The following is a 9,285-nucleotide window of genomic DNA, read 5'->3' as shown; positions in this document are numbered from 1 at the left end:
CTCCTTGCCCACCCCTTGTAGGACCTCTGCACAAAATCCCACCCAGGGGGCCTTTAGAAGCTCAGTGCTGGCCTTTTCTGGGGAACATCATAATGTTATCTTACCAGCTCTTCTGTTACTCCTTTATTAAAACCAAAATCTTAGCCTATAACCTGGCCCAAAGCTCAGTTTGAATCAGTGATGAGTTTTGGCTTTCATGACGGTTAATATGATCTGAGGTGGAATTAATAGTGTCCAGAACAAGGAAGGCATGGGTCCTGCCCACCCTGTGGTGTCGAGATCACACGTGGTGGGCTGGCCCATTCCTGGGCATCTTTCCTTCTTAGTTTCTAGTTTCTTTCTATTTTTAAAATGAAGGTACTGGGGATTGAACCCAGGACGTCGTGCACGCTAAGCATGCGCTCCCCAACCCCAGTTCCTTGTTTCTTATAGAGCAATTGTGGTAGCTTAAGAGCATGCCATGGACATAATGCACTTGGATTTCAGCAAAGCGTTTGACAGTACGAGATGAATTGTGGAAAGCGTGAAAAAGCAGCTAGAGGAACTTCACTTCTACTCGCACACACGTGTGTGTTTTCACACCGGTAATGGCTGCGGCAGAGGCTTTATGTGTCTCAGTGTGGGAACCACATTCTGAAGATGTTATTAACAAACTGGATCTTGTCCAGAAAGCAGTAGGCAGACTAGGCACTTAAAACCATGTCAGCATGGAAAGGAGACTCGAGAGGGCTGTCTTAGGGGAAAGGGATTGGGCTGTGTGTGTGTGTGCATGTGCGTGTGTGTGTGTGTATGTGACCTCAACAGCAAAGCCAGGACCAATGAGTACACATTATAGGGCCCCAAGTTTGAGCTCTCAGGTCAGGAAGGACTTTCTAGCTGTTAGAGGGATCTGCAAGTGAGGTATTTGAAACGCCCCAGTGGGCAGTGAGTTCCCTGTGGCTAGAGGCATTCAAGTGAAAGGATGATTCCTTGTCAGGAACACTGAAGTGAAGAGTCGGACATCAGAGAGGGGGTGTACAAGAAGACCTTAAATGTCTTCCCTTCCTGTGATACGGTGGTTCTGTTATGGGATCGTCTCTCAGACCTGCCCCCAGGGGTTGGGAGGACAGAGCACAAGAAACACATTGACAGTTCTCCATGATGTCAGATGGTTGCCCATTTTAACAGGCACGGCTGTGATTGATACTACTTTTTTTAAATAAGATTATACACACGCATACATGCGCGCACACACATGAGTTGATTTCCCCCTTGAAAGCCCTTGGCATGAGGCAGATGACAGCTCCTCTCCTCTGAGCCCCTGGACCACTCGGCTGCTAATGGACTGTCAGCTTCTTTCATGAGGGGCTCCAGACTGCAGGCTGGTGTCGTGTAGAGAGTGGTGCCTCTGGCAAAAACCTGGCACTTGGGTCTCAGCCAATTGACATTTGTGATTTGCCCTTTTTCAAATCGGGACAGGCCTCCCACCGTGAGTGACTAGGCCAGGATGCCAAACAGCGGTATCAGCCAAGTCAGGTCCCCTGCCTGAAGGAGTAACAAAGCTCTTCAGGTGGGCCTGCAGACAGATTCCTGGGATGGGGGAAAGGCTATAATTACAGGGCAAAGCCCTCTTCAGTGCCCCTGACCCCCCTCAAGATGTGGGGGCTCTGGGAGGGTCCTGGGCGTCTCGAAAGGGGCAGTGAAGATTTTGCTCCCATGCTCTCAACCGGACTTTGGGGGTAAAAGGAGGTTGATCTGGGGCCCTTCTATGATGGGCCTGATACATCCAGAGAGGCAGCCGTCTGCTTGCTGTGGCTCTCGGGCCCCCCAAGCCCACACTTCTGCACTCCTGCCATATCCTTGTCCCTCTCTCCCCCAGCCTCCCTTAGAATTGTCCCCACTAGGGTCACTGGGTATAACAGGGAAGGCCACAACACAGTGTCACACATCTGTTAGTTTGTGAACATGTCTGTTGTCAACCGCCCCCAGTAGGCGGTAGGACTAAAGAGCTTTATTTACTGTCCTAAGTCAGCACGTGCATGGGGCTTGGGATTCAGAGCAGGTGCTCAGTCACTGGTGTTGAAGGACTGAGTCACCCCTGGGAGACTGGTCGTAGGGCTGACTGACAGGTGTGAGAGTTCGGACCGCTGCATTGTATGTGCTGCCCCTGGGCAGGAAGGGGTTGGGAGAGGAGGGGAAACAGGGCGGTGACACTTAGGATCTTTTAAGATCTGGCTCATCCTCCTGCTACATGGAAGCCTCTAAATAAATAAATGTTTGCTAAATGACTGAGTGAATGAAAGCTACCACTGTGTGCCAGGCGTGGTGCTTAAAGCTTAAATGCATTCTTTTAAGTCTTGTATCAACCTCATGAGTGGGGTATTAAGGTGTTTTTTTTGTGAGAGAGGAAACTGAGGTGCAAGGAGATTATTACATTTGCCCAGGGTCACCCCTAGTAAGTGATGGAGCCGTGATTCTGCCCTTGAACTATTTCAGTGCAAGTTCTGTTCCTCATCTCTGTCTTTGTGTGTCCTGCAGCGCCTCGTACGCTGGGGGCTCAGTCAATTGGTCTGCCCTCAGGAGTGAGGCGGGGTGAGGGAGGGGAAACCAGGCTGGTGGTGGTGGGTGCCTGACAAGTGGGCTTCAGAAGCATCAAGGGGCAACACAGCCTTCACAATTTCTCTGGCCCCAACAGTGCTCTTAGGCAGGGGCTCCTGGGGTTGCTCCCAAGAGTATGTGAGTGACTGGGTGGCTCAGGGCTGGGGGAAGTGGTTCCCGTCACGACGGGGTAGCCGCCTTCTTGCTAGAGGAGCTCTAACCTGGGAAGTAGAGAACTTGTGACCCAGCACAAGAGACAAGCAGTTGGAGGTAGTGGAGGTGCCATGGGCTGGGCACTGCCCTTGGCCTTGGCACTGGCCTGCTGCCCTCTGCTCTTCCAGGTGAGGCCCCCTCAAACCCTCTGCCCTCTGCCCTCCAACACCCTCCAGAGGCCAGCTCTGAGGAGATAATAATTAATCCCACTTGCCTAACCTGCTCTGGCTGGGTGGACTAACGTTTTGGGTCAGATCTGCCCATCCTTGGGTGATGCCCACTCGCGACGACACAGGAAGGTCCGTTCTCAGGTTAAAGTGAAACTCCTGTTCCCCCATCTGCCTATCTTCATTTTCTCTCTTTCCTGCAGTCCTCACCCAGCCTCACCAGGGGACTCTGCTCCTGAGAATGTGGCTGGGGGAGACGGAAAGAGCCACCCACTACCTTCCGGGTGAGCAGCATGGGGAGCTGAGAGTGACATGTGTTTGAAACACAGAAGACTTACTCTTTGGATTCAGTGAAAGGAGGCAGATGCATGTCAACTATCGACTTAACCCCGACGATCACAAAGCATTGAGGGTAGAGATGGAGGATGCTGGACAGAGCTAATCAGGACGGCTTCCAGAAGGAGGCAATGATGATTCATGATCAAGGCTTCCAGGAAGAGGTGGCCATGAGGGTAATGGTGTCCTGGGAGGCTCAGGTGCTGATGGACAGCTGTCCCCAGTTTGCCGAGTTGGAGAAAGTCCCTTGATTGCTGCTTGAGAATGTGGGCGAAGTTTCCCTTAATCAACCTCTTTGGCAGCACAGCCAGACGGCTGCAGCATTGAGGTAGGTACGCTAAAGGGCCATCGTACCACTGCCAAGGTCAAAGCCTGAAGAATGAAAAGCCCTGACACCTCCTCGCTGAGAAACAAACAGGAGGGGATGGTGGGGTTTTAACCAGCCAAGGCTGCCAATATCTGATCAAGATGAATGGCCTTGAGAGATGAGGCCCAGGCCCAGGGAAGGCATCGAGTTGGGGAAGTGGGAAGACTGCCTCGCTCTGGCTGCACGGAGGCCAGCAAATGCCAGGTGACAAGGAGCCCAGATTCAGGGAAGATGCAGAGGGGGTCAGAGGCCACCACTGTCACCGTCACCAACATGGGCCTTCTAGCTAACACTTCTCCTGGCCAGAAACCACTGAGAGCCCGCTCTGGGCCAGCTCTGTCCCAGGACTCAAGATAAATGAGGCATGCCGTTGCCTTTTAAGGGCTGGTAGTGAGCTGGTGGGAGAGTTCACATGCATACGTTACTCTGATGCCATCTCAAGTGTCATTAACAGAGGCACAGGGCTGTGGGAGAAGGAGGGCAGCAGAGATTAATTTCCCTGCTCCCCACTGTTGCGGACCCTGATCAATTCACTCCCTATGACACAGCCCTCTTTCTCACCTCTGAGCCTTTCTGGCGCCATCTGCTGGCGACTCTGAGACCAGGCAGTCACTCCCAGTTAATTGAGCAAGTATTAACCCTACAGCACTTGGCCAGGCTCTGGGGTATAACGAGTGCTACTTGGTCCCTATCCTCAGGAATCTTACAATCTCAGAGGAAAGACAGACAGGCACTCCTTACATCACTCATGGAGCTTGACTGGTAAAACACGGAGTCTGACAGTACTGGGTTTAATTAAGTCCAGTCTGTATTATTCGCCCTATGGAAGTGCTCAGCCAAGTTATGTAACCTCTGTGAGCTTCCAGTTCCTTCTTTCCAAAGGAGGATGATAGTTTTTGCCTTGTGGGGTAGTTTTGAGTTTAAGTGAAACATTGTTCAGAGTACTTAGCATGGTGCCTGGGATGTAGCAGGTGCCTCACAAAGTGAGTCCCCTTTCCTTTCTTATTGATGAATATTTTAGAATGTGGTTGTTTCTGTATAATCTCAGAATTCCCTACTAAGGGGCAGAGGACCCAGGGCTGACATGATGGTGTTCTTCAAGTGTCAGCACAATGCCTGATACGGTCATTCATTCACTCAACAAACATTCATCGAGCACCTGATAAATATCAGGCACTGTGATAAAAACTAAAAATAGAAGGGGAACAAGACCAGGTCCCTGCCCTTATGGAGCTTATAAAATAGTAAGGGAGACAGAAAAGAAAAACAATTCTTGTGAAACTCTATGTGTGCGTGTGTGTGGGGAGTCCCTTTAGTGGTTTCCTGGGGAGCTCTGCTCTGGCACCCACACAAGGTTCTATGAGGAAACCAAGGGATGACCCATTTGAGCCTTTCTCTCAGGGAGACTGGAATCCCAGAAGGTTGCCCCTCTGTCCACCAGAGCCTGGGACCCCTGAGGTTCTGACCTTGGGGCCAGAGACTGTCAAGGTGGCTTCCTATTTGAATGTCCTACAGCCCTGGGAGCCTGAGCGTTGAGCAGGTGCTAAGAGAGTGTTGGATGGGGAGACAGATGATCTTATATATGGTTGTGAATGGCATGTAATTCAGAGAGGCTTCAAGAATCTTCAGGTTAAAGGAATTTTTGGGGATCCAATTTCCCAGATGCGCCATGGGGAGAGGAAACACCATCTTCTTGGGCTCCTGTCGAAGTTCAACCAGAGAAGGACATCCAGAAAACGTCTGAAAGTCTGTTTTTCTGAGGTTGTCATTCTATTAAAAAAAAATTGCCCACACGCCTGTGTGTGCATGTGTGCGTGCACTTGTGTACGTGTGGGGATCCTGGCTCCCCTGCTCCCTCACCAGCAGGGCAGTTATTGCTCTGGCTATTCAGGAAGAGCCAAAAATTAATGGAACTCAATGCAATGAGCGACACCTTGTAAAACAATCTCAATTACCAGATAACCAATCTCCGTGCAATTCCAGAGAGGATAAAAGGAAACCAGGGGGGCTGTGAGCAAATGATAGCCCGGAGCCGCTCGGGCAGAGGCAGGGAGATGGAGCTGTTCGTTATCCTGCCAGCTCAGAACAGAGGTGGGGCACGCGGGCGGGCTGCTCACCGGAGAGGAGCCATCCCTTTTCCAAGAAGGGACAGCGAGGGGACGGTGACAAGCGAAGATAACCGAGTTAGTCAGGTGGGGAAGAGTGCTGCGTAATCCGTGCCCGGGCCATCGAGTGGCTGCAGCTAAGCTTTCCCTGACAACGGGGAGAAGACCTGCTTCTTCAGGTGGGGCCCGGGCTCCTGGGAGAGGCCAGGCCACGCCCCGGGAACCCCACGGCCCCACCCCCTCACCCCCGGGAGATCGGTGGTACTGGTTCTCTAGTTCCCCCTGGAGGGGCTGGTGACCTGGCCTGAGTAGCCACTCGTGGAGGTGACCTGGGCTACTAAGAGCAGGGCATCCTCACATTCACCCCTGGGGTCTAAGCTGTGGGAAGGGCACAGTCCGTCCTCACCGCCAGACCAGGCTCACAGTGAAAGTCTCCATCCTCAGGGTTCCTCACGCCCTCTCCACGCACATCTCCGCCCAGTCTCGTCCCCGCCCCGAGAGGGGCCCGCTCGGCTTGTTTCTGCTTGAGGTCCCACGGCCACAGAATCCTCAGCCTCCATCAGCTTTTCTCTGACTCTAAACCCAGCACTCACTTGGTTAAAAATCTTTTTCATTTTCAATGCTTCTCCTTTCTTTTGGAGGGGGGAAAAGGGTGACGAGTTGTTGTTGGTGTTTTTTTTAATATATAAATCTTGTTTTCAATTTAAATCTCCTTAAAAATATTGAAAGAACTGCAGCTGCCTCTCTTGTCATTGTCTCCCTCTCCCATTCTCTTTCCTGCCTCTCCTCCTCCTTCCCTCTCTAACCCTTCTCCCCGCTCCCCCAGCTCCCCCTGCAAGTGGGGGCTTCTCCTGCTGGTTGCCCCGATGTGGGAGGAACAGGGTTGAAGGGCCCATCAGAGAAAGAGTCTTGGGGTTCCCACTGTGTGAAAGGGGGATGGATGATTCCGTTTGCTTTGTGCAGTCTGACCCCGGGGGTCATCTCAGTCATCCTTCCCATCTGGAGCAGAAGCGTGGCTCCTGCAAATTTGGTAGACATCATCTTTTTTAAAAAAATGCACTTTATTTTTTGATGGGGGGTAATGAGGTTTATTTATTTATTTTTAAATGGAGGTACTGGGGATTGAATCCAGGACCTCATGCATGCTAAGCACACACTCCACTACTGAGCTATACCCTCCCCACCCCCTAGTAGGTATCATCTTTAGGTGCGAACAGCCCCAGACAAAACTGCCTACAGAAACCCACTCTCCAGTGTCTCACCACCCTTGTCCTCAGTTCTACTGTCTGACCTGCATCATGTTCACATACAGGTTTATCACCCTTGAGATTCACAGCAATTCAAGGATGGCGTTATGAGAGTGTCCATTTTACAGATGAGGAAACTGAGGCTCCTGCAGTGAATTTAAGCACTTGGCTCTCAGTGTCCCCAGACACATTCAGCCTCCCAAGTTCACAGAGCCAGTGGCCAAGCTGGGATTAGAAGCCAGGTCCTTTGACTCCTCCCCACCAGGCTCTATGGTGTGGGCCAGCATCTCCACCTTGGTCTCAGCCATAAGAAGGCAGCACGGAGACTGGAGGACTTGTGGCTTCCAGCTTCCTCCTGAAGCAGGGCCCAGCCCATGACAGAGATAAAACGCCAGCAGAGAGGCAGGTCGGATCCTGCGGAGAGCAGTGATAGCTCTCTGGGTGAGGATAAAGCAAACAAGCAGGGCCCTCCGACTGGGAGATAATCTCTGAGAGATGATGGAGTGCTGGTTGTTTCTGCAGCTGTGGGGCTGCATCTGGGGCCCGATGCTGACGTGAGCTCCGCCTCCAGATCCGCATTGTCACTGGTTGTTGGAAAAACAGATGTTATTGTCCTCTGTTCCTGCCCCTTTGTCCCTAATAGGCACTTAAGTGCGGATGGGGGTGGGGGGGAACGGAGAAACCAAGACAGAATTGTGTGTCTATTTCAGTCTCTTTCCAGAAGGTTGCTCTTCTGTGGGACTTGGGGTTTGGGATAGAATGGGTGCAGGGAAGGACCTCCTCCCTTGGCCCGAGTGTTCCTGGGCCAGCCTTGGGGAAGAGCTGCCCTGGTGGTCCCTCCTCCAGGCCAGTGGGTGCTGAGGACTGGTTCTGGGAGCAGGTGCCTTCCTTCTCTCCTAGGTCCAACCCCTGGAGATCCCAAGATGATATTAGAAGGGATGATGGGGACCTCTGGCCTTCTGCCTTGACGCCCAGAATTTGGGAGTTTGAATGAGGTCAAGGGCTGATGAGATCGAAGTCTTAGGTTCCATTTTTGTTTGGAATTCATTCATTCATTCATTCATTCATTCATTCAATGATCTGCTGCTGAGCACATTCTGAAAGGCTGAACTCTGCACTTGACAGCCTCATGCTGGTTTGCAGGTGAAAACTTTTCATGGGAAGAACGGTACATCCTCTTACATCAGGTCACCGTGGCCATGAGTTAATGGGAGCTCAGAGGCTCTCCTGCACCCGAATAGCTCTGCAGCAACCTGCCTGGTGCCTGAAATTCCATCATCAGTCAGTCCTGTGAATAAGGCATTATATTTCTCAAAGGCCCTTGCTAAAATATAAGTGCATATTTGAGGAGGGCTTGTAGAGGGAAAAAAAAATCTGCCCATCACCACTGCAAACAGAAAATGGGGCCCAAAATGAACGCTATGCAAGATGGACAAGTTTTTTTCCCCCCAGCACTGGGTAAGTGTCTATTGAATGTTGGTTGAATTTTAAAGACTGACCACTACCACTGCTTCCTTTGCTTGCCGGCATTTCTAGCCAAGTGCTTCTTCACTCTGTTGTGACCTCCCCCTTCAAGATGGGTAAGTTTTGATGGGAGAGAGATGAGAAATGTCCAGCACATGGGCTGCTGCCCTGGGAAGAAGGGCCTGAGCGGCTGGATGAGAGAGTTAGGGATGTGGTGGGTGGGTGGGGGGGGCAGTTCTGAGAGGGACCGGTTCCAGGCATCACTGGTTCTCCCATTCTGCTTTGAGACGGACAGTGTGAGATGAAAGGACTGTCCCGGCCCTTCTGCCCCCGTCTGGAGGAGAGGGAAAACTTAATGCTCTGCTGACCCTCAAACTCTGGAGGCCTGGACATGGGGCTGCCTCTGTCCCCATATGCCTCCCCCATATCTCAGTGGAGTAAAAGGGCAGAGATGGAGTGGATAGAGGCCCCAGCATCTCATCCATCTCCTGCACCCCTGCCACCTTACCTTGAGCCCTGCTCTATGCCTGTCTCTTCCCCCCGCGGGGGCCCAGGGGCTCATTACAGGTGAGCTCAGGCTCCCAGCCAGGGGCACCCGGACAACTTTGATGAAAGAAGAGAGAACCTAATCCTTGAGTGGAGGTAGGGGGATTCCCTGTCTGCCATCCCCGCCTCTGCCTGGTGGTGTTAGGGAGCTAAGAAACGGGGGAGGAGCCCACCAGGCAGAGATGCCCTTTGTAACCTCTTACTGCTTAATATTCAGAACCTGTCTCACCTCCCTGTAGCAGAACTTCTAAAAAAAGTCACAT

Source organism: Camelus dromedarius, chromosome 14, assembly GCF_036321535.1.
Source record: "Camelus dromedarius isolate mCamDro1 chromosome 14, mCamDro1.pat, whole genome shotgun sequence".
Classification (NCBI taxonomy): domain Eukaryota; kingdom Metazoa; phylum Chordata; class Mammalia; order Artiodactyla; family Camelidae; genus Camelus; species Camelus dromedarius.
This window is presented reverse-complemented; position numbering follows the sequence as displayed.